The sequence below is a fragment of the Callospermophilus lateralis genome, unplaced genomic scaffold (assembly GCF_048772815.1).
Source record: "Callospermophilus lateralis isolate mCalLat2 unplaced genomic scaffold, mCalLat2.hap1 Scaffold_109, whole genome shotgun sequence".
Classification (NCBI taxonomy): Eukaryota; Metazoa; Chordata; class Mammalia; order Rodentia; family Sciuridae; genus Callospermophilus; species Callospermophilus lateralis.
In genome coordinates this window covers 3,063,470-3,069,543 of record NW_027511135.1, presented here as the reverse complement: position 1 = coordinate 3,069,543, position 6,074 = coordinate 3,063,470, and the positions used below count along the sequence as shown (strand labels likewise).

The following is a 6,074-nucleotide window of genomic DNA, read 5'->3' as shown; positions in this document are numbered from 1 at the left end:
GAATCAATTAGAATTTAAACATGTAACTGATTGGACATAAGAGATGACTCATCTTTACATTACTATTTTATTTTATTTTTTAAATTTTTTTTAAAGAGAGAGTGAGAGAGGAAAAGAGAGAGAGATAATTTTAATATTTATTTTTTAGTTATACATTACTATTTTAGATAAATGATAGAATTGCATAGATCATGGAATAAATCATAGAATTATACATGTATCCACATTTTTTCAGAAGGTCACGTGATCAGTACTCCCACATATGTGTAGGTCCCAGGAATTTCTATATTTAAGAGGAAGTTGAGTTGGAGAAACTTTAAGATTATCATATGAGAACTAGAAATGACTCAGGCTTGAAGTAAGGACATATGGCTTGATTTATGACTATTTTATTTTGCCATGATATAATTTTAATAAAACTAAATGCAGAGTTCACATTTACATAATTCATTGCATTTAAATTAAATTGGTCTATGATCCAAGACTGTTAATATAGCATTTAGCAGGCAGTTAGTCACACAGAAAGCATAGCAACTAAGCTGGTTAGTCCCACTGTGGCAATAATTCATATTTCTAGTTAATTAATATTGCTGAAAATACCATCAGGGTCAAGCAGTTTATATTAGAGATTTGGTAAGTTATTTAAACATGAATACCTTGTCTAATTTAGTTCTGTTTTCAGATGAGAAAACAGAAGGCCACAAAGTACCTTCTTGGTGCAAGACAAATATCTTGGGGTAGAGTGGAGGCAAGAATCCAGGAAGGGTAGCTTCAAACTCCCTTTATTTATTTTAAAAATTTGAGCAAATGACTATTCATTTCATAAATCTTTTCTCAGTGAGTTCAATAGGCTCCAGTGACATTTAAGTGTAAGTATTATATGGGTCACAGAAAGTATTGAACTCATCAATGTTTATTATTATTATTAATATTATTATTACTATTATTATTGGTTATGGGAGAAAATACTTCTTTCTGATGTTTCCAATGGTCTGCAGACAAAGTTGGACAAGTCATTGACAAACATATTTCACCTGACCTTTGTTTGCTGGTTACTGAGAGAATGACTATCATCTAAGCTAAGGGACCAAACTGCTAGTACTGCTAGACCAATTATTCATTGATAAGAGATACAGAATTATTCCTAGGAATCATTGTACTAAGAATAACTTACTTAATCCTTGATGAAAGTAAGGACATAATTTAGATAACTGCATTAATTGAAGCATATTTTTCTAGACTTTTAAACTAGAGATACAATTAGCAATTCTTTCTAATTCTAATGCTAGTTTACATATAAAAAGCTATTTTCCCCTGAACTTATGGCATGGATTTAAACAAAGCCCATTAAGTTAATATGAATTATAGAATTGAACTCATTAATGTTTTTAGTGTACACACTTAGCTTCTTCCTAGCTCAAAAAAAAACCCAAAAAAACAAACAAACCCTATTTCTCCAATATTGTATGATTCAGTCAACATCACATGGAGACAATTATGCATAAAAGACAAAGATTCAAGCTCACATTATTTTGTACATGATTTCTTTCAGTTCTTTCAACACTTTTCCTTTACTACACATTGCACCATGTATAAATTCTTAAAGCTTCTGATAGTACCTTTCCCCTTCCTGTTCCAGCATGCTCTCTGCCACTTTGCTATATCCACTTAATTCATCTTCATCTCATGATGTAGTTTTATGTGTATTAGGGTTTTTTTTTAATTGCTATAACAAAATATCAGAGGCTAAGTACTTCATAAAGAAAATAGGTGTGTGTAGCTTACAAATTTGGAGACTCAAAGTTCAGGATCAAGCAGCCCCATTTTTTGGCCTGAAGTGAGGCCTAGTGGTAGATGATATTACAATGATGGAAGTGTAAAGAGAGTCATCGTAGCATGGCAAGACACAAAGCCAGAAAGTAGGGAGGGCCAGTTTTGCTCTTTTATAACAACCTCTCAAGAGAAATAACCAGAGTCCCTGGAGAACTGTACTAACTCCCTCTGAGGGCAGGACCTCCTGTGATCTAGTTACTTCCCACTAGGCTCCATGTCCTAAAGGCTCTATCACCTCACACATAGTAGGCTCAGGAACAAACTCCCAACATGTGAGCCTTTGGAGGACATCCTTAAACTATATCCAAACCATAGCACGAATGTGACGAAGAATTTATGCAAAGGAAATTCTATTCCGTGGGTAGATAGCTTGCCTTATTATGACCTACATAACCAGTGATGTATCTGGGCAAGGGGAGATGCAGAATAAAGGTGTTAGGCACATGTGAGTTCCTTGGACTCTGAATCTCCTACAGGAAAGCAGGGACAGATTTTAGAGGAGAATAATAGATTACTTAAACACTACATATTTTTTTGAGGCCCAGGAACCAATCCTTTTTTGCCCTAAGGTATTTTAGTTTCTGTGAATTCAAGGGGGTAAGACGTCTCTATTCCTCAGTACAATTGCTTTCATGGGAATCAAAGATTTCTATCTCTCAATAAGAGACAGAAAGGTAAATAACCAGAAATATCAGCATATTGAAGTGAATGTGCTTCCAAGTTTAGGGAAGGTATAAATTATATGAGGGACAATTGCAGCACACTGCTTACTTGTGGTAAGGAACAGAAAGCAGTTCATTTTAGAGTAAGATGTCCTGTGCCTCTTACTTTTAGAGTCCTCCCATCTTCAACCTCACGTCACACATTTTAAAGTGTTCCATGTCATCCAGTTTTATATATGTGGGATCCTATGATAAGGAACAATATTTATGGTTTTGTTTAAAAATTATTTTGCTATGAGTGAATTATTTGGCTATCTTATGAATTCTGGAAAATCACTACACATATCACAAAATTTTTAAATTGAGGAAAACTAACCAATTATTTTTGAGTGTCAATAAAAATTTTATGAATACTAAATTTGTTAGTGAAACTAACAGAATATGATTCACTTCGAAGTCTTACACTTTGGAACCAACACTTTTTCTTCCATTTTGCACAGTTTCATGGATCTTTGGCAATGTGCTAATCATGCCTGATAAATGGCCTGAGAGAAAATGGAGGTGAAGAAACACCAGAAATTAACTTTCTTGCTTTTCTCATTAAACCAAGGATACAAAAGGCCTATTATAAATTAATGAGTACTTTTTTTCAATTTTTAATATTTTTATTGATTTTAAATTTTAAAACAAAATCCAGTTTGAATCACAAAATTCAGTTGCAATCATGATTGGAAATAAAATGTTTACAATATATTTCTAAAGCTATTATTCTCTGTAATACTAAGACATTTAACAGCATAGCATGATATGGCGTTTTCATTCCAATGGTTTATATATTTTCTTAGGATGAATTACATTTTTTAAAAATTTAACACCACTTCATTGAACTGTACAAAACCAAAAACACATTTTTAAAAGACTTGCCAAACATCATTGATGAGTGTGTTTTAAAAAACAGCTCTACAGCGTGCAGGTGAAGCCAAGAGCTGTTTCCACCTTCTGGAAGGTGGAAACCTTCAGGAAGTGATCTGGAAAGGCTTCACCTTCACCATCAAGAAGAACAGATTTGGGGATTTTTTTCCCCCACAAAATTGTTTTTTACTTGATCCTGCTGGAGTAATGGTACACACAGAACCCCCACCCGCCACATTTAATCAGAATCTGATCCACCTGATTTTGTGTAATGCTAAAGCTACCAGGTAAAGAACCAAGGTAAGAAACAGTACAGAGATTTAGGAATGAACTCTAGAGGGCATGTCTTCTAAAAGGGATCTATATATTATTATATATCAGTAAAGAGGTGTTACTGAACATAATCTCTTCAATATATGAACCTATTTTAGATGATATTTCAAATAGCAATAAGTTCCATTACATGCTGTGGCCTAAAATAGTTTTTTTAGAAAAAAAGGTACTTTGTTATTCAACCTCTCATAATATTCATGGTGAGTATTTTCATATATCTTCCAAGTACTGAGCTTTTTCATATTTCCAATGAGGTCAAACCTCTTATACTTTTGACTAATAAAGACTTATTTTCTATGTTGGACACTTTTGGTTATTCACCAAAGCCTCTTGATTGGTGATGCAGTGGACTCCCAGTCCTTGTAAATGATTAATATAAATATATACAAACTATAAGAGATTGATTTTGCTAGGCTTTGAAAAACGTCATTTGCATTCCAAAACCAAACCTTAATGAGAGACCAAAGTCCGTGTTAGCAAGTTTATGAATACTTTTCTGTTCTTTCTTTGAATTGGTGTAACTTTGGCTAATATTGGTTTCTCTGACAACAGTCACATCTTCCTTCCTTCTCTGAAGTTTACTTGTCTCTTCAACTTGGTCCTTATTCCTCAGTTCACCCCCTAAATACTCATAAGGGCTTGACCATCTTTCTCATCTTTCAATATATTCTTGGAAGATAACCTCTCAAGACCCATGGCTTCATCTACTGCTACCTGTATTCAAACAAAATCTCCCTTCTGAATTCCAAACCAACACTGCCAGCTAACTTATATCTCCCATAGGAACTGCAATTGCAGATTTCAGAGTAAACTTCCCCTGTTGTTTTTATCCCCCAACCAAAAATCTCTTCCAATCTTCATTATCACGTTAGCATCTCTTAGGTTTCTAGCTCATACTCTTAGGTGTCATAATGATTCTCAACCTTGGTTACACTGCAGAATGAACCAAGAAACCTCCAAGGAATATGATTCCCAGTTGCCACCCCAGACCTTCTCAGTTAGAATTGATTGAAGACTGGTGATCTGTTTTTAATGCTATTGTGATGCAGCTCTTCTCAAAAAACAGAATTTGGTCCCCACTTTACTGGAAAACTCTTTTACTCCCACCCCACCTAAATGTGTATATGCCACATCTTAAATATATTTTTAGCTCTTCTGTTCTTACCCATTTACATTGCTACTGCCTCCATTTAGGATTCATAACTTCTTTCCTGGATTATTTCACAGCTTAAACATTTGTCTTTAAGTGCTCGCTTCGGCAGCACATATTCTAAAATTGGAACGATACAGAGAAGATTAGCATGGCCCCTGCGCAAGGATGACACGCAAATTCATGAAGCGTTCCATATTTTTAATGAATTCTAAGGCAATCTGTTGTTACATATAACAAATTAAAATAAAAAGATAACATTCATATATTTTTTTAAAAAAATTTCTTTACATTGGATCCATTCTATTCTCCATTCTATTCTTCACATCTGTATTACTTTTTCAAAAAAAAAATATAATCATATGCTTTTTGCTTAGAGCTCCAATTCCTCCAACTGCTTTCAAAACAAATTTTAGGCCAAGTGCAATTGCACACACCTGTATTCCCAGCTACTTAGGAGACTGAGACAGGAGGATCATAAATTGAAGGACAGCCTGGATTGTTTACTCAAAACAAAAAAATATATAAAGGGCTGGGGCTATATTTCCATGATAGAGTACTCCTGGGTTCAACTTCCTATATTGCAAAGCAACCACCCCCCACCCCCCACCCCCGCCAACAAACAAACAAACAAACAAATGTCAAGGTCCTTAATTTATCATATGAGGTTTAAGGTCTGGCCTCTGGCTAAGTCTTTAACCTAACCTGCTTGTTGTTGAAATATACTTGATAACTCTATCACAATGAAATGAACAACCTGTGGTTCCTCAAATGTTGTACCTCTCTTTATTGTTCCTTTACTTTTTTTTTTTTTTTGTACCAGGGATTGACTCAGGGGTACTCCATCACTAAGCCACATCCCAGCCCAGCCCTATTTTGTATTTTATTAAGAGTCAAGGTCTCACTAGGTTGCTTAGCACCTTGCTTTTGCTGAGGCTGGCTTTGAACTCACAATCCTCCTCCCTCAACCTCCCAAGCTACTGGGATTATCAGGCATGGGCCACCACGCCCGGCATTCCTTTACTTTTGATATTCTGCCTACAATGCCATTCTTCTGTTCCTTGTCTTCCTAAATTTTCCTCCTCCTTCAAGACCCAACACAAGTGAAACCTCTGCTAGGAAGTGTTCCCCAATCCTATGATTTTGAAGCCAAATGTCTTTGTTTATATGAAATCTTATGTGCA

The 6,074-nt window shown here is 35.0% G+C and overlaps 1 non-coding gene across 1 annotated transcript; it reads left to right on the top strand.

The window, feature by feature from the left end:
- Positions 1-4,986: 4,986 nt before the first annotated feature.
- On the top strand, positions 4,987-5,093 carry LOC143390042 (U6 spliceosomal RNA). Its single transcript, XR_013090205.2, has one exon. It is a non-coding gene; the product is annotated as a U6 spliceosomal RNA (small nuclear RNA).
- Positions 5,094-6,074: the final 981 nt, after the last annotated feature.